The sequence below is a fragment of the Sapajus apella genome, unplaced genomic scaffold, assembly GCF_009761245.1.
Source record: "Sapajus apella isolate SASKATOON/1434 unplaced genomic scaffold, GSC_monkey_1.0 scaffold15, whole genome shotgun sequence".
NCBI lineage: Eukaryota > Metazoa > Chordata > Mammalia > Primates > Cebidae > Sapajus > Sapajus apella.
The window spans coordinates 15,198,106-15,220,732 of record NW_022436955.1 but is presented as its reverse complement, the minus strand read 5'-3'; the positions used below and the strand labels follow the sequence as shown (position 1 = coordinate 15,220,732).

At 38.5% G+C, this 22,627-nt stretch overlaps 1 long non-coding RNA gene across 1 annotated transcript in view; it reads right to left on the bottom strand.

Moving 5' to 3' along the window:
- Positions 1-6,482: 6,482 nt before the first annotated feature.
- LOC116555327 overlaps positions 6,483-22,627 on the bottom strand; it is a 32,347-nt gene continuing 16,202 nt past the window's right edge. Inside the window, exon 3 of the long non-coding RNA XR_004270480.1 lies at positions 6,483-6,592. This is a non-coding gene — a long non-coding RNA (uncharacterized LOC116555327). The remainder of the gene's footprint in view (positions 6,593-22,627) is intronic.

Genomic DNA, 22,627 nt, shown 5'->3' with positions numbered 1-22,627 from the left:
AAGAGTAAAAAATGAAGTTGGAGAGGGAACAGTATGCCAGATAGTCTTACAGTACTATCCAGTACCACTTTCTGCAATGATGGAAATATTCTGTTTGCCCTGTTCACTATGATAGCCATTACTCACTTGAAATTGAGCACTCAAAACATGGCTAGTGCCATTGAGGAACTGCATTTTGAATTTCAGTTAATTTTAATTTAATAGACTCTAGCTGTAGTGTATAGTATGCTGATGAACACTTGAAGGGTGGATAGTGTAGCTGAGAAAGTGAATTTTTGAAATTTTACTTCATTTTATTTACATGTATAAACAGCTACATTTGGCTAGTGGCTACCATATTGGATAGAACAGTTATAGCCTTTTGACCTTTGGCTTTTACTCTGAAGTAATTAAATTTGAATTACCTAAGGCCTGTAGCTAAATTGGTATTTTGTTTTACTTTTAAGCAAAATAATAAAGTTTCCTTTCTTGATAGGTTAAAGGAGAGGTGAAGATATGTAAGAACCTAAAGTAATACATAATTTCCTTGACTCATATTTTTAATTGATAGCTTAAAATGTACTGCAAAAGGTGAAATGTAGGTGGTGACAGCATATCTAACTTTTTCTTTCCTGCTTCTACTTAATGTTTCCTCCTCATTTAAGGATGAGATAGGCCCTCCCAGTTAACATTTTCATAGAACATTTCACTTTTTCTATCTTTTGTCATATGTATATGACATATATATGTATTTGTATTTTATATCTTCTGTGCAACTTCCAGTCATAAGATTATTATATTATTTAGGGCAGGGACAGTGCCTGTCTTATTCACATAGAGTCCACAGTATATAAAATCCTAACAGTCCATTAATGAATATTTAATAACTGAATAAATGAATAAACTATACAGCAGTCTCATCTCTACTGTACTCATTCATCTGCTTATTTATCCATATTGACTACTGCCCACTCACTGCTGGCCATGCAGGGTTAAGGGACTCTCCCTAACCTTCTATTCATCCCAGTTACTTAAAACTATTGATAAACATAAGTCTGTCTGCTATCTGTAATCTATGAAGCAGAGACATTTTTCCATCCAATAAAAATTTAAATACCGCCTTAAAGTGAGACCCAAAAGAACTGATAAAAAGATCGCCTGGTGACCTCTGTAGCTCAGAACTGAATTACTCTACAGTAACAACCCACTCTTTGTCCCTCATAACCTCTCAGCTTTTATATAAGTCATAAGATTTTACCTTATTTTAAATGAATAGCCCATTTTAACAGAGTAATGATTGTATGTGACAAATGGCACTTGTCTCATGGCATTTCCCTTAGCTAGCTTTACACAATTAGTTATTGTTAGGTGACTTCAGGATACACTCTTATGTTGGTTTTGTCTTTGAGATTCATTCTCTCCAAGAACCCTCAGTTCTGGCTCCATGCACATGACAGAAAGGCCATCAGTTATTTTAGCCCACAGTAGTACTGCTTTCTCCACTGTATTAGAGAGTTGGAGGATTATTGGAAAATCCTAGTACAATTTCTGAAGTAGAAACTTACCACGGAGATGTTTCCCCACATGAAATGTATAGTGACAGTTGGGGTGGAAATAGGCATTCAGTAACCTGGGTGTCAGTCCTGACATGCCAAATTCACTGTGTTACATTTAATAATGTACAGTCTATGTTTCAACCTAGATCCTGCAGAGACTCTCTCCTGTTCCTTACTCCTTTCATTGATAACAGAAGTAGTAAAATGATTCACCTTTGTGAAGCTTACTGAAATTCTTCTATATCTTCAGGTAATTCACAGGGATGAGGAAGATAAAAATAAAAAATAGAAAAAAATTAATAAAATTCTTCTACAAAACAGAAACACTATTCAGAGATTGTTGAGAATGTGTGTGCAGGATTGCTGGTTTTTCAAGCTAGATAGAACAGTAGTACCTATTCAAGTCACAACCACAGGGGACCTCTTAAAAATAGATCGACTTTGCTATGTGATAGCTTAGGACGTTTTTATTGATATCATCTCTTTTCCTGCCAAAAGAAAAGCCTTGAGCCTGGAAGGAGGAGTTAGTGTGTATTTTCCTAGGAAACTGGTGCCACAGTAAACTGTATGTCTGTTTGTTCTTGAAGCCGACCTAGCAATTACCTTGGAATACTAGGGCTCGATATTTTTCCAAATGTTTTTCTCCTTCTACTCGACTCCATTATTCCTGATGAAAGAAACAAAACAGTATAAAGAAAAGCTACAGGTTACTCTGAATACACACCAAGTTCGGTAGAGGAGTAGTTGTCTTAGGTGGCGCTCTGACCACAGGACTGTAAGAGCTACACTGGTCTAGTGAGGAAAGCGTGACCCTTTTGAATCATAATGTGCTGTTCATTTCTATTCCCATGTTTCTCCTAGGATTTCTTATCTCCTGCCCTAGCAAATCATAACATACACACACACACGCGCGTACACACACACACACACACACACACACACACACACACCCATCCCTGTCCAGTGCACCCAGTAGGGGGGAGGGGGCAGAGAAGACAAAGTCATTTATATAATGTGTCTCCCTGCTGAGCCCCTAATGGCCAAAGCTTTTGTTCTGTATTCAGTGGCTGCATGTGATGGGCAGGAAGCTGCAGTCTTCCTTTGTTCCATGGCCTTATTCAGCAATTTAGATCCATCATAAAAATCAAATATGCATGTTGCAATTGCCTTGCGTACAACAGCTTCAATTTTCACCTTTTTAAAATTTGAACTCCACAGGGGAAGAAAGAGAATGAAGGAAGGAAGGGAAAATGGGGGTAAGGAAAAAAAATTTGCCTTGTGTTTTTGCTTAGTGGACTGTGAAAATAGACAGTCATGAAAAAAAATTTTTTGTAATCTCATAGATGCATCCCATTGAAAACAAGACATGCTACCAAATTAGGCCTTCTGGAAATGCCCTCAAACCATCCTAGTTAGCTCAGGCTCCAAAACTTGGATGTGAAATGATGAGAAAGGAGAAAAATAGAACATTATAAAAGAGTAGAAAGAGGAAGACTCTTTAGGGCTTGAAGAATCATCGTGTTCAGAGAGGTACCTCCATACCACTTATAATTATGACCAAAAAGAATGTTTTATGTTCAGCTGATTGTCGTCGTGAGTTTCTTTTGTAAAAGAAATGATTTGGGGAAAAGGTTCATAGAGGGAGTTAGAGAGCGAATACACTTAAAGATATATTTCTTCTCTGAATAAAAATGAACACTTTGACAGAGATGTTTTTGTCCACTTATTGATTTGTACACTTTATTTAAAATTTTCCCACAACTTCAAAGGGTACGTTCCCTGGAGTTCAAATAAATTTGCATCAGCAGCTTTGGTATTGATTATGCAGAAAAATACACAAACCTTTTACCTACTCCATTATTAAACTTGAGCAATGACTTTACAGATGGGTTCATGCCCTAATATAAACAATATGGCCAATATTTATTCAATTTATTAAAAAATAAAAGATCTGAAAAAGTGTGCCTCTTTATGCCTGGTTTCACTTACTAATACGGATTTTGAAGGCTCATGCTAAACCTGAAGCCAACCAGTTTGAATATACTTTGCCTATTCTTAGAAATGGAGCATTTACAGGGTAGTACCAGGGAGATTGCTGTAGTCAACATTATACAGACACTGAACATAATATAGGATGGGTCCAAACTGAAAGAGTGATCTTCAGGCTCATTCAAGGTTGAAAAGCCCTTTGATTGTCTGGAGTGGAGCTTCTTCTGGAAGATGTACCAAATGAATCTGGGATCAAAACCAATTTCACAAGTTTGATTGAGTCATAATATGGAAATCCACCAGATTCTGCTATGACTAATTAGAGATGTGTGAAGAAGGTTCCCTTCCCCAACATTATTGATTTTTCTTTCAAACTCCCCAGTTTCACGGGGAAAATCTCTGGCATTTAAAAGTGTTCAATTTAGTACACTTCACTGATGCATGTAATCTTTGCTAACTGCATCTCATTTTCTCTGAACTGGATTTTTCAGACCCTCTTATGCCTGGATGTATTTTAGATTTACTGTATATTTGAAGTGAAATCAAAGGTGTACCCAGAACATACAAATACTGAGAGATACATTTAATATTTGGATTTTTTAGTTGCAAATTTTTCCTTTCCTCTACTGGAAATATGGGCAGTTACAAAAAAGTGTAATTTTAAAAAGTGGATTCCACACAATTTAAGCCTACATGAGTAAAGAGATTTGTATATGTCTTGAATCAATCTATCCTGGAAAAAGCAATAAGGATGGAGAAAAGCACCAGGGAATTTACAACATTGGATTGTGATTGTATACCATCATAACTGAGGCAAAAGCTATGGCCCTATGCCACCTCAAGCCATCTCATGCCATCTTACCTTTTAACACTACTCCATATTTTTAGGATATTTCAGACATATATCATACTATAACTTCTCATTAAAGTTAGGGCCACATGCTGGCATTTTATGTTTTCAACTTCCTTCATATGAGGAAAGATGCTACACAGATGTATTAAATGATAAACATTTCATATTGTCGATTGAAATGTTTATCTTTGAACTTAAGGTAATTTAATATATAAGGGTATATTTTTAATTGAGTATCTTTCTCTTTCTTATGGCAACTTTATCGTCAGTTCTTTCTTCCCAAGAAATAGTTGTAGAAGGCCTAGAGGAAAAATTGTTTTAGGAGACCTTGTTTGCATTTCAGATCATTTCAACTATTATTCTTTCCTCTGCTTTAAACAAAAAATACATGCTAAACCAATGGTAGGTCTCACTTACTGAAATCTCTTCCTCTGCAATCACACAGATGTTGAGAGTAAAGCCTCCAGAATTGGACAATCTCAGTTCAAGTTCTGACTTTATCCTTGACTAGCTCTGCGACCTTGGGCAAGTTAAGCCTGAGTGTCTTAATTCATAAAATGAATATATGAGGATAATAACACTTAATGTATAGGATCATGTGAGTTAAATGAGATTAAATGTTGTCACAGGTTGGATTCCTAGAGAAGCAGACCTGAGATTAACATTCATTGTGTTTATTTGGGGGCGTTGTCAATATCTGTGGAGGATAAGCTGCAGTGCATTCCAACGAAGACCTCAGCCAACACTCTGGCAGGTGTTTTTCAGCTGGGACCTAGCAACTAAGGAGTGTCATCTTTTAGCAATCTCTTTAGCTGTGGAAATAAGTCCTTTATTATTGAAGGGGTAATTGGGTGGCACATTACAATGTCTATTAGAAGAGTTTAGTAAGCACTCAGTAAATATTAGCTATGTGATAGTGTCAATGTATATTTACCTGTGAGACCATTCTTACAGAACAACTGCTTTCACATGTCTTTTAATTACAAGGGGCAATATAGTGCTTTGGTAAGAGCATGGCTCTGGAACTAGATTTGAGGCCCAATTTCCTACTAGCAGCTGAATAATACTAAGTACATTAGTCTGTGTCTCAGTTTCCTCATCTGTGAAATGGAAATAATAATAGTACCCATTCTCATAGGATTGTTATGAGGATTAAATATGTTAATACTTATACTTTAAACAGTGCCTAGCATATAATACATACTCTGTAACTGCTAGTGCTTCTATCATTATTATTTTTATAATAATGATAGAATAATATATTAGATAATGATAGAATAATATATAATAATATATTATTATAATGATGGAATAATATATTCTATCATTATTATTTTTCTTCTCTCAGTCAAGTTAAGCATGTATAGTAAGTCCTCACTTAACATCATTGAGAGGTTCTTAAAAACTGACTTTAAGTGATTAAACACGTAACAAAACCGATTTTTTATCATCAATATTATAATGACAGTGTTATTTGAAGACCTGATATATCTTCTTTTACTTAAAGTCAGTTTCCGAGAATGTATTGATGCTATTGAGGATTTACTATAGTCAAAAAGTACTTTGGAATCAGACAAATCTGTCACCAGCTGTTCTGAGCATGAGCATGTTACTTATCTGTGATTCTCAGTATTATCATATGTTAAAAGAAATAATATAACCTTACAGAAAGCATCACATATATGAAGGTATTATGAACTTACATTTCAGTTTCTTTGCTGAAATATGGTAATAACCTCACCCTTGGGATGTCCTGAAGATTATGTGAGTTCATTCATGAAAAGCACTTAGAATGGTACCTGATACAAAGTCTGTGTTCAGTGAGTGTTAGCTAATATGACGGTGATGATGACAGCTATATAAAGGACTCTGCACAGTGCCTTGCATGTAGTAAGCACTCTAATATTATTTTTGAAGCTCTCCATGAATGTTTTGTTTATTTCTTCCTTTTAGCCTTTCTTTTCCATTCCAGCTGGCCTGCTGGACTTTTATTCTTGTGTATTCCTTTCCTCTTCCTTTACTTGCTTGTAAAGATTTTGAATGTTATATATGGGTCAACAATAAACCATATCCTCTCACATCCTTAAAAAACAAAAGACAAAACCTTCTACTTTGTTTTTTATTTTGGAGACAATAAGGCTGATGAGTGATTAAACAATAATCTTCAAGTATTCAAAGGTTCTTGCTACAGAAAGGGTGGTTGCCCGTTCTCCATCTTCAGGGCAGAAGAAGAGAAATAGACTTCAGTGGAGCATACAAACACAGCATGGAAGGCAAAAGAGGATGATAGACATTAGCTGTGACAGGCTAAAAACAAAGAATATTCTTAATATATTTAGAATAGCTATGTGCATGTGTATCCAACCAAAGGAAAGAGAAAATTCTAATGAAATTCCTTTTAGCTCCATATTTCTGATTGTGTTATCCCAAAATATTTTAGCTATAAATATTAACTGCTAATGTGTACCTTCCTTGTGCTATGTTCTTTTGTCGTATTATCATTCCTGGTTTCATAATAGCTGATGCCCTTTATAAAACGATCAGAAAAAGATCTTGGTTTGGGATAGACATATACTATTCATAAAGGCTAAAAATTGTTTCTCCTTGCAATAATATATAATAATAAAAAATATACATACCCAGAACTTTCATTTGCATTCCAGAGGAAATAGTCTGAATACCCTATTCACACACTGGGTTTTTTTTTTTTTTTTTTTTTTTTTTTTCAGTAATGTTTTAAACACTACTAAGTGTTAACGTTTTATACTAAGTTATTACTTTGACAGGGATTTGATAATATAATTATGGCCCTAATAATCATGTAGAAAATCATGTTAATTAAATAAAAACTGAAGGAAAATGAACATTTTGATTGGGTTTATTTCATCAGAAGAATCAGACATCTCAAAATAAAAGCAGACATCTGTGGAAAAGAGGAAAAATCTATAGTTCTTGAAAACCTAGACTCTCTTCTAAGGATGTTATCATACAGAGATCTAGGAAATAGCTCAGCTTTAAACATACCCCTTAATAGATACGTTAAAGCTGAATTTCCCTCTTCTCCACTTTTGGTTTAATTTTCTTTTAAAGCTATATTTTTAATGGCATATGAAGCTATTGTTTTTGTTTATACTTTGAAGAAGTATGGCATCTTTTACCAGGAATCTCAAATTCTCACAAATTTAATACATAGTAGTTATTACATGTGAAATATATAAAACATGAGGCTTCCTACAAATTCCTGGCAGGGGGTGGAGGTGGGGTGGCAGGTATATGCATTATATCTCATCGTTTTTAGGAGTTTTTATTTGGGTTCCTAGTGATGATTGTTCCCATTGAAGAGAGATCTGTGCCCAGTTGGCATGTTTTTTAGAGGTTTTTATACCACAGGAGAATTCCCAATGATACTTTATCATTTAGACTTCCTTCTTTAACAACATGAGGGAGGTAGACTGATTTTTTCTGTTAAACACTTTAAGACTTTTATTTTTGTATTTTCATATTTGGCGTGTAGTAGGTACTCAATAAATAATAGTTGAAGCCATGAAAATCTTTGGTCATTTTCAAAGTGATTATTTTGGAATGCTGTGTATTTATTATATTAGTGTCCAAAACAGTTCTGGAATTGCCCTCAGAGCTTGTGTTAGGGTCTTTTGAATATATATATCTTTGCAGATCAATTAATATTTATTTAGTGTCTATAGTGTGTGTGTCTGTGTGTGTATGTGTGTGTGCGTGTGCGTGTGCGTGTATTTCAATTTTTTTGTAGAGATGGGAGTCTCACTATGTTGCCTGGGCTATTCTTGTACTCCTGGCCTCAAGCAATCCTCCTCCTGCCTTGGCATCCCAAAGTGTTGAGATTACAGAGATGAGCCACACTACACTTGGCCTATATTTTTTAATATTGTGATTTCACCCATTAGTTTATTTACTTGCAGTTGTAGCAATTGCACATCAGTCTCCCTTGTGTCAGGAACAGTTACTAGGTACTAAAGGTGGACAGTGAGAAATAAGACATGGTTCTACTCTTCCAAGAGTTATAACTTAGAAATGTACATTCAAATTAACATAGTAGAAAATACAATGTTATAGCAGATAAATGTATACAGTGGAATTGACAAGGTGTCTGGGTGAGCATCATGAAAGTGGTGGCATTTCAGATCTTGTTGGATATAGATAGGAAAATATGGGAGAAGGGTATCGCAGGAAAAGAGAAAATTGCAAGCAAAGACCCCAAAGCAGAAAAGCATTTGGTTTAGTCAGAGAGTGGTGAGGCAGAAAAAGAAACAGGGAGATAGAACTTTGGAGCTTGAGTCCCGGGGTACTAGCCTCAGTGCTTAAACATACTGTGTCCCCTTTGACAAGTGACTTGAACTGTGTCTTGGTTTTCTCCTCTGTAAAGTGGGGATAATATTTGTACCTACATCACAGGGTTGTTAAGAGGAATATAGAATAATACATGTAAAACAGTGCCTGGCACATAACAAGCACCATGTAAGTCTTATGTAAGTGTTAGAAAATGAGACAGTGGAGTATCTTCTCTACTGTACTGAAAGCCACTGAAGGTTTTTTAGCAAGATGGTGAAAAGATAGGCACTGTACTTTGAGAGTATGATCCTGGCCCTACTGTGTACATTTGATCATGAGACAGATGCTAGTTAAGAGAGATCCTAGGAAGGGGAAATGCTAGCTTGCTCTGGAGCATTAGCTATGGGAATGAAAAGGAGTTGGTGGATGCAAGAGACACCAGAGGGTCCCCATGACATGCACATAATTTTTATTTTAAATTCCGGGATACATGTGTAGGATGTGCAGGTTTGTTACATAGGTAAACATTTGCCATGGTGGTTTGCTGTATCTATCAACTTACTATCCAGGTATTAAGCCCAGCATGCGTAAGCTATTTATTCTGATGCACTCCCTCCCCCAAACCCCCTTCCACCCCAACTCCCTCTAACAGGCCCCAGTGTGTTGTGTTCCCTTCCCTGTTTCCATGTGTTCTCATTATTCAGCTCCCACTTATAAGAGAGAACATGCAGTATTTGGTTTTCTGTTCTTGTGTTAGTTTGCTGAGAATAACACCTTCTAGCCCCATCCATGATTCTGCAAAGGACATGATCTCATTCCTTTTTATGGCTGCATAGTATTCCATGGTCTATATGTACATTTTCTTTATCCAGTCTTTTATTGATGGACATTTGGGTTGATTCCATGTCTTTGCTATTATGAACAGTGCTGCAGTGAACATACACGTGCATATATGTTTATAATAGAATGATTTCTATTCCTTTGGGTATATACCCATTAATGGGATTGCTGGGTCAAATAGTATTTCTGATTCTAGGTCTTTTTTTTTTTTTTTTTTGGGGGGGGGGACGGAGTTTCGCTCTTGTTACCCAGGCTGGAGTGCAATGGCGCGATCTCGGCTCACCGCAACCTCCGCCTCCTGGGTTCAGGAAATTCTCCTGCCTCAGCTTCCTGAGTAGCTGGGATTACAGGCACGCACCACCATGCCCAGCAAATGTTTTGTATTTTTAGTAGAGACGGGGTTTCACCGTGTTGACCAGGATGGTCTCGATCGCTTGACCTCGTGATCCACCCGCCTCAGCCTCCCAAAGTGCTGGGATTACAGGCTTGAGCCACCGCGCCCGGCCGATTCTAGGTCTTTGAAGAAAAGAATTGCTGCACTTTTTTCCCACAGTGGTTGAGCTAGTTTACATTCCCACCAACAAACAGTGTAAAAGAGTTCTCTCTCTCCACAGCCTTGCCAGCATTTGTTTCTTGACTTTTTAATAACCACCATTCTAACTGGTGTGAGATGATACCTCATTGTGGTTTTGATTTGCATAGCTGCAGAAATGTCTTCTTTTGAGAAGCGTTTATTCATGTCCTTTACCCACTTTGTGATGGAGTTTTTTTGTGTGTTTTTCTTGTAAATTCGTTTAAGTTCCTTGTAGATTCTGGATATTAGACCTTTATCAGATGAATAGATTGCAAAAAAATTTTCTCCCTGTCTGTAGGTTGCCTGTTCACTGTGATGATAGCTTCCTTTGCTGTGCAGAAGCTCTTTAGTTTAGTTAAATCTCATTTGTCAATTTTTGCTTTTGTTGCAATTGCTTTTGCCAACTGCAGCATGAACTGTTTATCCATGCCTATGTTCTGAATGGTATTGCCTAGATTTTCTTCTAGGGTTTCTATAGTTTTGGGTTTTACATTTAAATCTTTATTCCATCTTGAGTTAATTTTTGTATAAGGTGTAAGGAAGGGGTCCAGCTTCAGTTTTCTGCATATGGCTAGCCAGTGCTCCTAGCGCCATTTATTAAATAGGGAATCCTTTTCCCCATTCCTTGTCAGGTTTGTCAACAATCAGTTGGATGTAGAGATGTGTGGTCTTATTTCTGAGTTTTCTATTGTGTTCCTTTGGTCTATGTGTCTGTTTTTGTACCAGTACCATGCTGTTTTGGTTACGGTAGCCTTGTAGTATAGTATGAAGTCAGGTAGCATGATGCCTCCTGCTTTGTTCTTTTTGCCTAGGATTGTCTTGGCTATATGGGCTGTTTTTTGGTTCCATATGAATCTTAAAGCAGTCTTTTTTCTCTAATTCTGTGAAGAATGTATGTCAATGGTAGTTTGATGGGAACAACATTGAATCTATAAATTAACTTAAGCAGTATGGCTATTTGCATGATATTGATTCTTCCTATCCATGAGTATGGAAGGTTTTTCCATTGTTTATGTACTCTCTGATTTTCTTGAGCAGTGGTTTTTAGTTCTCCTTGAAGAGGTCCGTTGCTTTCCCTGTTAGCTGTATTCGTAGGTATTGTATTCCCTTTGTAGCAATTGTGAATGGGAGTTCCTTCATGATTTGGCTCTCTGCTTGTCTATTGTTGGTGTATAGGAATGCTTGTGAATTTTGCACATTGATTTTGTGTCCAGAGATTTTGCCTGGTTTCTTGTCAGCTTAAGAAGCTTTTGGGCTGAGATGATGGGGTTTTCTAGATGTAGAATCATGTCATCTGCAGAGACAGTTTGACTTCCTTTTTTCCTATTTGAATACCGTTTATTTCTTTCTCTTGCCTGATTGCCCTAGCTGGAACTTCCAATACTATGTTGAATAGGGTGAGAGGCCATCCTTATCTTGTGCCAATTTTCAAGGGGACTGCTTCCAGCTTTTGCCCATTTACTATGATATTGGGAGGCGGGTGGATCACAAGGTCAAGAGATCGATACCATCCTGGTCAACATGGTGAAACCCCGTCTCTACTAAAAATACAAAAAATTAGCTGGGTATGGTGGCACGTGCCTGTAATCCCAGCTACTCAGGAGGCTGAGGCAGGAGAATTGCCTGAACCCAGGAGGCGGAGGCTGCGGTGAGCCGAGATCGCGCCATTGCACTCCAGCCTGGGTAACGAGAGCGAAACTCCGTCTCAAAATAAATAAATAAATAAATAAATAAAATAATAATAATACCTTATTATTTGGAGGTGTATTCCATCGACACCTAGTTTATTGAGAGTTTTTAACATGAAGCAATGTTGAATTTTATTGGAGGCTTTTCCTGTGTCTTTTGAGATAATCATGTGGTTTTTGTCTTTAGTTCTGTTTATGTGATAAATTACATTTATTGATTTGCCTATGTGGAACCAGCCTTGCATCCCAGTGATGAAGCCAACTTGACTGTGGTGGATAAGCTTTTTGTTGCACTGCTGGATTCAGTTTGCCAGTATTTTGAGGATATTTGCATCAATGTTTACAAGGGATATTGGCCTGAAGTTTTCTTTTTTTGTTGTTTCTCATCCAGATTTTGGTATCAGGATTATGCTGGACTCATAATATGAGTTAGGGAGGATTCCTTCCTTTACAATTGTTGGTAATAGTTTCAGAAGAAATGGTACCAGCTCCTCTTTGGACTTCTCTTAGAATTCAGCTGTAAATCCATCCAGTCAAAGGCTTTTTTCAGTTGGTAGGCTTTTTTTTAACTGCCTGAATTTCAGGACTCATTAGTGATCTACTCAGGGATTCAACTTCTTCCTGGTTGTCTTGGGAGGTTGTATGTATCCAAGAATTTATCCATTTCTTCTAGATTTTCTAGTTTATTTGCAAAGAGGTGTTTATAGTATTCTCTGATCATTGTTTATATTTCTGTAGGGTCAGTAGGTATTCCCTTTTCATTTTTCATTGTGTCTATTTGATTCTTTTTTCTTTTCTTCTTTATTAGTCCAGTTAGCAGTCTGTTTTATTGTTTTGTTTTGTTTTGTTTTTAAAGCTCCTGGATTTGTTGGGGTTTTTTTTTTTTTTTTTTTCCTTTTTTTTTTTTTTGAGACGGAGTTTCGCTCATGTTACCCAGGCTGGAGCGCAATGGCGCGATCTCGGCTCACCGCGACCTCCGCCTCCTGGGTTCAGGCAATTCTCCTGCCTCAGCCTCCTGAGTAGCTGGGATTACAGGCACGCACCACCATGCCCAGCTGATTTTTTTGTAGCTTTAGTAGAGATGGGGTTTCACCATGTTGACCAGGATGGTCTCGATCTCTTGACCCCGTGATCCACCCGCCTCGGCCTCCCAAAGTGCTAGGATTACAGGCTTGAGCCACCGCGCCCGGCGTTGGGGTTTTTTTTTTTAAGCATTTTCACGTCTCTGTCTCTTTCAGTTCTGCTCTGCTCTTGGTTATTTCTTGTCTTCTGCTAGCTTTTGGGTTTGTTTGTTCTTGGTTCTCTAGTTCTTTTAGTTGTAATGTTAGGGTGTCAATTTGAGATCTTTCTAGCTTTTTGATGTGGGCATTTAGTGCTATAAATTTTTCTCTTAACACTGCTTTAGCTGTATTACAGAGATTCTGGTACATTGTCTCTTTGTTCTCATTGATTTCGAAGAAATTCTTGATTTCTGCCTTAATTTCATTATTTACCAGCAGTCATTCAGGAATAGTATGTTCAGTTTCCATGCAGTTTTGTGGTCTTGATTAAGCTTCTGAATCTTGAGTTCTAACCTGATTGCCCCGTGGTCTGAGAGACTGTTACGATTTCATTCTTTTTGCATTTGCTGAGGAGTGTTTTAGTTCCAATTATGTAATTGGTTTTAGTGTAAGTGCCATGTGGCACCATGAAGAATGTATATTCTGTTGTTTTAGGTGGAGAGTTCTGTAGATATCTGTCAGGTCCACTTAATCCAGAGCTGAGTTCAAGTCCTGAATATCTTTGTTAATTTTCTGTCTCGATAATCTGCCTAATATTGACAATAAGGTGTTAAAGTCTTCCACTGTTATTGTGTGGTAGTCTCAGTCTCTTTGTTGGTCTCTAAGAACTTGTTTTATTAATCTGGGTGCTCCTGTATTGAGTACATATATATGTAGGATAGTTAGGTCTTCTTGTTGAATTGAACCCTTTACCATTATGTAATGCCCTTTTTTGTCTTTAAGAAAAAAAAGAATCTTTGTTGGTTTAAAGTGTGTTTGGTCAGAAACTAGGATTGCAACCCCTGCTTTTTTCTGCTTTCCATTTGCTTGATAAATTTTCCTTGAGCCTATGCATGCCTTTGCATGTGAGATGGGTTTCCTGAATACAGCACACCAGTGGGTCATGAGTGTTTATCCAGCTTGCTGGGAGGCTGAGTCAGGTGCACCACCTGAGGTTGGGAGTTTGAGACCAGCCTGACCAACATGGACATACCCTGTCTCTACTAAATACACAAAATTAGCCAGATATGGTGGCACATGCCTGTGATCCCAGCTACTCAGGAGGCTAAGGTAGGAGAATTGCTTGAACCTGGGAAGCAGAGGTTGCAGTGACCTGAGATCACACCATTGCACTCCAGCCTGGGCAGCAAGAGTGAAACTCCATCTTGAAAAAAAAAAAAAAGAAACAAGAATGCTGAATATTGTCCCTCGCTCTTCTTGCTTATCATGTTTTTGCTGAGAGGTCCACTGTTAGTCTGATGGGCTTTCCCTGGCCTCTCTGGCTGCCCTTAACATTTTTTCCTTCATTATGACCTTGGAGAATCTGATGATTATGTGTCTTGAGGTTGATCTTCTCATAGAGTATCTTACTGGGGTTTTCTGGATTTCCTGAATTTGAGTGTTGTTGTATCTTGCTATCTTGGGTAAGTTTTCCTGGATGATATCCTGAAGTATGTTTTCCAACCTGGTTCCATTCTCCCCATCTCTTTCAAGGATTGGGGAGAACCTGAATCAGTCATAACTTCACTGTTTTTATATAATCCCGTAGTTCTTAGAGGTTTTGTTCTTTCCTTTTCATTCTTTTTTTTTTTTTTTTTTTTCCTGATCTTGTCTACCTGTCTTATTTCAGCAAGGTAGTCTTCAAGCTCTGAAATTCTTTGCTTGGTCCATTCAGCTTTTGATACTTGTGGTTGCATTGTGAAGTTCTCTTGTGTTTTTTCAGCTCCATCAGGCCATTTATGTTCCTCTCTAAACTGGCTATTCTTGTTAACAACTCCTGTAATATTTTACCATAATTCTTAGCTTCTTTGCATTGGGTTAGGACATACTCCTTTAGCTCAGCAAAGTTCATTATTACCCAGCTTCTGAAGCCTACTTCTGTCAGTTCATTCATCTCAGCCTCAGCCCAGTTCTGTGCCCTTACTGGAGAGGTATTCTGATTATTTGGAGGAGAACAAGAACTCTGGCTTTTGGAGTTTTCAGCGTTTTTCCATTGATTCTTTCTCACCTTCATGAATTTATCTAGCTTCTATTTTTGAGGTTGTTGACTTTTTTGGATGAGATTGTTGTGGGGACTTTTTCTTGATGCTGTTGTTATTGTTTTCTGTGTGTTTCTCTTTCAACAGTCAGGCACCTCTTCTATAGGGCTACTGCCATTTGCCATCCACTCCAGACCCTTTTCACCTGCATCTCTCCTATACCTGAAGGTGTAACCAGTGGAGGCTGCAGAATAGCAAAGATGGCTACCTGCTCCTTCCTCTGGAAACTTCATCCCAGAGGGGCACCAACCCGATGCCAGCAGGAATGCTCTTGTATAAGGTGTCTGGTGACTCCTATTTGGGGGTCTAATCCAGTCAGGAAACACAGGATCAGGGACCTGCTTAACAAAGCACTCTGGCTGCCACTTGCTGTTGGGGTGGTGCTGCACTGGTTGGAATCCCACTCATCTGGACTGCCTGGATTTCTCAGAGCCAGCAGGGGGAAAAGACTAAGTCCACTGATCCCTGGAGATCATGGCCACCACTCCCTCCAGGGCCTTCTCCCAGGGAGATCGGAGTTATCTCCCTAAACCCCTGGCCGGAGTTGCTGAAATTCCTGCAGGGAGATCCTGCCCGATGAGGAGGGATTGGTCAGGGTCCAGCCTAAAGAGACAGTCTGGCCACAATCTTCCACAGCTGCTGTGCTGTGGAATTCTGTGCTGTGGGGAATTCTTCCTGGGTCCAAACCACTTAGTCTCCCTGGCACTGGCAGGGGAAAATAGCAGACTAAAGCTGCAGTCATGGCTCCTGCCTCTCCCCCCAGGAACTCAGTAGTCTTAGGCAGTTTCCAGCCAAGTGGCCGCTGAGAATCTCCACAGCTCTGTGCTTGGGACCCAAGCACAACGTGAGGTTGCAAGGGTTTCTCCTGATCCACAGGCTGTACAGATCTGTGGAAAAACCATGGTTTCCTGGGAGAAATAGCACAATCATTCACTGCTTCATTTGGCTGGGGGTAGGAGCTCCTCTTGCCATGTGTGGCTCCCAGGTGGGCCATCACTCCAAAACATCAAGGAAAAGCAAGCTTTCCTTGCTCTTTGTGGGTCATCCTAACCACCTAGTCAGTCCCAGTGAGAGAAGCTGGATACATCAGTTGCTGGTGTAAGATTCACTTGTCATTTTCATTCTCAATGGGAGCCTCTGACTGCAGTTTTTTCTAGTCAGCCATCTTAGCCCCTCCCCACCATACTTTTCAAGTGTTTGAACTGAAGGTATCTCTGTTTTTGAAACAATCAAAAGTCATTTGAAATAAGTATAGTGACCAAGGTGGGGTGTTTTTCTTTTTTAATAGAGACTGGGCACAATGGTTCATGCCTATAATTTCTAGCATTTTGGGAGGCTGAGGCAGGTGGATTACATGAGCCCAGGAGTTCAAGACCAGCCTGGGCAACATGGTGAAATTGTTTGTACAAAAAATACAAAAGTTAGCCAGTTGTGATGGCACGTACCTGTGGTCTTATGACTCTGGAGGTTGAGGTGGGAGGATCACCTGAGCCCAGGGAGGTTGATGCTACAGTGAGCCTTGATCGTGCCACTACACTTCAGCATGAGTGACAAAGTGAGAGACTATCTCAAAACATAAAGAGATGGATTTTTAAAGTAATGAGACAGATTTTTTTCTATGGATTTTCTAATTGATACTAAAGGCAATCCAAAGGAGATTTGCCTTAAAAAATGTGTGAGAGACCTAATCTATGCTTGATTGGCATACCTGAATGTGACAGGGAGAATGAATCCAAGTTGGAAAACACTCTTTAGGATATTATCCAAGAGAACTTGCCCAACCTAACAAGGCAGGCCAACATTCAAATCCAGGAAATACAGAGAACACCACAAAGATACTCCTCAAGAAGAGCAACCCTAAGGCACATAATTGTCAGATTCACCACACCAGGGTTGAAATGAAGGAAAAAATTCTAAGGGCAGCCAGAGAGAAAGGTCAAGTCACCCACAAAGGAAAGACCATCAGACTCACAGCGAATCTCTTCGCAGAAATCCTACAAGCTAGAAGAGAGTGGGGCCAATATTCAATCAACATCCTTAAAGAACTTTCAACCCAGAATTTCATATCCGACCAAACTAAGCTTCATAAGTGAAGAAGAAATAAAATCCTTTATGGACAAGCAATTGCTGAGAGATTTCGTTGCTATAAGACCTGCCTTACAAGAGCTCCTGAAGGAAGTACTAAACATGGAAAGGAACAACCGCTACCAGCCACTGCAAAAATGTACCAAATGGTAAAAAACAACAATGCAATGAAGAAACCGCATCAACTAACAGGCAAAACAACCAGCCAGTAACAAAATGGCAGGATCAGATTCAAACATAACAATATTAATGTTGAATGTAAATAGCCTAAATGCCCTAATCAAAAGATACAGACTGGCAAACTGGATAAAACATCAAGACCCATTGATGTCCTGTATTCAGGAGACCCATCTCACGTGGAAAGACTCACATAGACTCAAAGTAAAGGAATGGAAGAAGATTTATCAAGCAAATGGAGAGGAAAAAAAGCAAGGGTAGCAATCCTAGTCTCTGATAAAACAGACTTTAAACCAACAAAGATCAGAAGAGACAAAGAAGGGTATTATATAATGGTAAAAGGATCAATGCAACAAGAAGAGCTAACTCTCCTAAATATATATGCACCCAATGCAGGAGCACCCAGACACATAAAGCAAGTTCTTAACGACCTACAAAGAGACTTAGATTCCTAAACAATAATAGTGGGAGACTTTACTCCTCCACTGACAGTATTGCATGGATCAACGAGACAGAAAGTCAACAGGAATATCCAGGACTTGAATGCAGATCTGGACCAAGCACACCTAATAGATGTTTACAGAACACTCCACCCTAAATCCACAGAATACACATTCTTTTAAGCACCACATCACACTTACTCTAAAATTGAACACATAATTGAAAGTAAACCACTCCTCAGCAAATGCAAAAGAATGGAAATCATAACAATCTCTGAGACCACAGTGCCATCAAATTGGAACTCAGGATTAAGAAAAGCACTCAAAACCACACAATCACATGGAAACTGAACAACTTGCTCCTGAATGATGAATGGTTAAACCGTGAAATGAAGGCAGAAATAAAAATGTTCTTTGAAACCAACGAGAACAAAGACACAACATACCAGAACCTATGGGATACATTTAAAGCAGTGTCTAGAGGGAAATTTGTAGCAATAAATGCCCACATGAGAAACAAGGAAAGATCTAAAATTGACACCATATCATCAAAATTGAAAGAGCTGGAGGAACAAGTTCAAAAAAACTCAAAAGCATGCAGAAGACAAGAAATAACTAAGATCAGAGCAGAACTAAAGGAGATAGAGACCCAAAAAACCCTCCAAAAAATCAATAAATCCAGGAGCTGGGTTTTTAGAATATCAACAAAATAGACCACTAGCCAGATTAATAAAAAAGAAAAGAGAGAAGAATCAAATAGATGCAATAAAAAATGATAAAGGGGAGATCACCACTGATTCCTCGGAAATAGAAACCACCATCAGAGATTACTACAAACAGTTCTATGCACATAAACCAGTAAGTCTGGAAGAAATGGATGAATACCTGGACACTTGCACACTCCCGAGGCTAAGTGAGGAACAAATTGAAACCCTGCATAGACCAATAACAAGATCTGAAGTCGAGGCAGCAATTAAAAGCCTACCAACCAAAAAAAAAGTCCAGGTCCAGACGGGTTCACAGCCGAATTATACCAGATGGACAAAGAGAATCTGGTACCATTCCTGTTGAAACTATTCCAAACAATACAAAAAGAGGAAATCCTCCCTAACTCTTTCTATGAGACCAACATCACCCTGATACCAAAATCTGGTAGATACACTACTAAAAAAGAAAACTACAGGACAATATCCATGATCACTATTGATGCAAAAATCTTTACTAAAATACTGACAAACCGAATCCAACAGCACATCCAAAAGCTTATCCACCACGATTAAGTAGGTTTAATGCTGGGGATGCAAGGCTGGTTCAACATATGCAAATCTATAAACATAATCCACCACATAAACAGAACCAAAGAAAAAAACCACATGATTGTCTCAATAGTTGCAGAGAAGGCCTTCAACAAAATTCAACAGCCCTTTATGCTAAAAACTCTCAATAAACTAGGTATGGATGGAACGTGTTTCAAAATAATGAAAGTTATTTACAAGAAACCCACAGCTAATATCATACTGAATGGACAAAAACTAGAAGCATTCCCTTTAAAAACTGGCACTAGACAAGGATGCCTTCTCTTACCACTCCTATTCAATATAGTATTGGAAGTTCTAGCCAGAGCAATTAGGCAAGAAAAAGAAGTAAAGGGCATTCAATTAGGAAAAGAAGTCAAACTGTCCCTGTTTGCAGACGACATGATCGTATATTTAGAAGACCCCATTGTCTCAGCCGAAAACCTCCTTAAGCTGATAAGCAACGTCTGCAGAATCTCAGGATACAAAATCAATGTGCAGAAATCACAAGCATTCCTATATACCAATAACAGACAAACAGCCAATAAGTAAACTCCCATTTACAATTGCTTCAAAGAGAATAAAATACCTAGGAATACACCTAACAATGGATGTAAAAGGTATCTTTAAGGAGAACTACAAACCACTGCTTAAGGAAATAAGAGAGGACAAAAACAGATGGAAAATCATTCCGTGCTCATGGTTAGGAAGAATCAATATTGTGAAAATGGCCATATTGCCCAAAGTAATTTATAGATTCAATGCTATCCCCATCAAGCTACCATTGACCTTCTTCACCGAACTAGAAAAAAACCCCTTAAACTTTATATGGAACCAAAAGAGAACCCACATAGCCAAGACAATCCTAAGCAAAAAGAACAAAGCTGGAGGCATCACCCTACCCGACTTCAAACTACCCTACAAGGCTGCAGTAATCAAAACAACATGGTACTGGTACCAAAACAGAGGTATTGACCAATGAACAGAACAGAGGCCTCAGAAGTAATGCCACACATCTATAACCATCTGATCTTTGACAAACCTGACAAAAGCAAGCAATGCGGAAATGATTCCCTATTTAATAAATGGTGTTGGGAAAACTGGCTAGCCATATGCAGGAAGCTGAAACTGGACCTCTTTCTTATATCTCAGACAAAATTAACTCCAGATAGATTAAAGATTTAAACATGAGACCACACCATAAAAACCCTAGGAGAAAACCTAGGAAAAACCCTTCAGGACATACCACAGGCAAGACTTCATGACTAAAACACCAAAAGCAATGGCAACAAAAACCAAAACAAACAAATGGGATCTAATTAAACTCAAGAGCTTCTGCACAGCAAAAGAAACAATCATTAGAGTGAACTGGCAACCAACAGAATGGGAAAAATTTTTTGCCATCTACCCATCTGACAAAGGGCTAATATCCAGAATCTACAAAGAACTAAAGCAGATTTACAAGAAAAAAACAAATGCATTCAAAAGTGGGAGAAGGATATGAACAGACTCTTTCCAAAAGAAGACATATATGCAGCCAATAGACATATGAATAAATGCTCATCATCATTGGTCATTAGAGAAATGCAAATCAAAACCACATTGAGATACCGTCTCATACCAGTTAGAATGGCGATCATTTAAAAATCTGGAGACAACAGATGCTAGAGAGGATGTGAAGAAAAAGGAACACTTTTACACTGTTGGTGGGAGTGTAAATTAGTTCAACCATTATGGAAGACAGTGTGGCACTTCCTCAAGGATCTAGAAATAGAAATTCCATTTGACCCAGCAATGCCATTACTGGGTATATACCCAAAGGATTATAAATCTTTCTATTATAAAGACACATGCACATGTATGTTGGTTCCGGTGCTGTTTATGATAGCACAGTCTTGGAACCAACCCAAATGCCCATCAATGATAGACTGGACAAAGAATATGTGGCTCATATACATCATGGAATAATATGCAGCCATAAAAAATGATGAGTTTGTGTCCTTTGTGGAGACATGGATTAATCTAGAAAGGATTATTCTCAGCAAACTGACACAAGAACAGAAAACCAAACACCACATGTTTTTACTCCTAGGTGGGTGATGAACAATGAGAACACTTGGGGACAGGGAAGGGAACAACACTCACTGGCCTTGGTGGGGGGGTGGAGTGGAGAGAAGAGGAGGGACAGCGAGGGTGGGGGAGAATGGGGAGCGATAACACTGGGAGAAATGCCTGATATAGGTGACAGTGGGGGGAGGAGGATGGAGACATCAAACCACCATGGTGTGTATGTATCTACACAATAGTCCTACAGGATGCAGGATGTGCACATGTCCCCCAGAGCCCAAAGTACAATAAAAAAATATGTGTAGTACATTTAGTGGTAGAATAAATGTATAATTTCCCCTGATTATTACTATAAAGCAAAATACGCACTTGGTTGTATAAAAGATAGTGTGCTTATCCAATCATCAGTAATATTATATATCCTCCCTTTTTAAGTTGAAAAATAAGTTACTAATTTGTTGTGATCACCTCTTTAATACATACTTATAGAATGTAGATAGAAATATATTTAAAGACCAAAATTTGGTATTTTATTCATTTTACTTAGCATTCACTGATATGTGTACCTCTTGGGTGCTCCCATGTCTTGTTGAATTTCCTCATTTCTGTTACTATTTGCTTTTATATTTTATATTTCAATTGATTGATTGATTGACTGATTGATTGGAGAGATGAGGGGCTCACTATGTTGCCCAGGCTGATCACAAACTTCTGGCATCAAGCATTCCTCCCACCTTGGCCTCCCAAATGTTGGAATTATAGGCATGAACCACTACACTCAACCATTTTTTTTTTAAACTAGATCGTTAAAATGAAGAACAGCAGGGGAGGGACAAAGGCCAGGATTTGTTAACTTTAGATACTACCAAAGTGAAGAATGGGACTTCATCTGGGTAATCTCAGAGGCTTTGCATAGCTTTTCAAAGATGCATCCTTGCATTACCATTTTCTGTATTCTGTTGCAATTTCTCGATACCATCATTGAGGTTATTGATTTTTTTGAAAGAGAGTCTCACTCTATTGCCCAGGCTGGAATGCAGTGGCTCAATCTTGGCTCACTGCAACCTCTGCCTCCTGGATTCAAGTGATTCTTCTGCCTCAGCCTCCCAAGTAGCTGGGATTACAGGCACGCAGCACCATGCCTGGCTAATTTTTTGTATTTTTAGTAGAGATGAGGTTTCACCATATTGGCCAGACTCGTCTCAAACTCCTGACCTCATGGTTTGCCCGCCTTGGCCTCCCAAAGTTCGGGGATTACAAGCACACGACACCATGCTAGACTTATTATTGCATTTATTAATGGTCTTCTTACCTTATTGTTTACCCATGTGCAGCTCACTAAGTACTGCTCTATGTACTAATTCAATTAGCTTTCGCCTATCACCTTGCACCTGCTCTGGCATGGTGCTAAAAAGCCAAAAGCCTTTCATAAAAGAATTTTATATGATACATTGAACATTGCATTTTACTTAGAACAG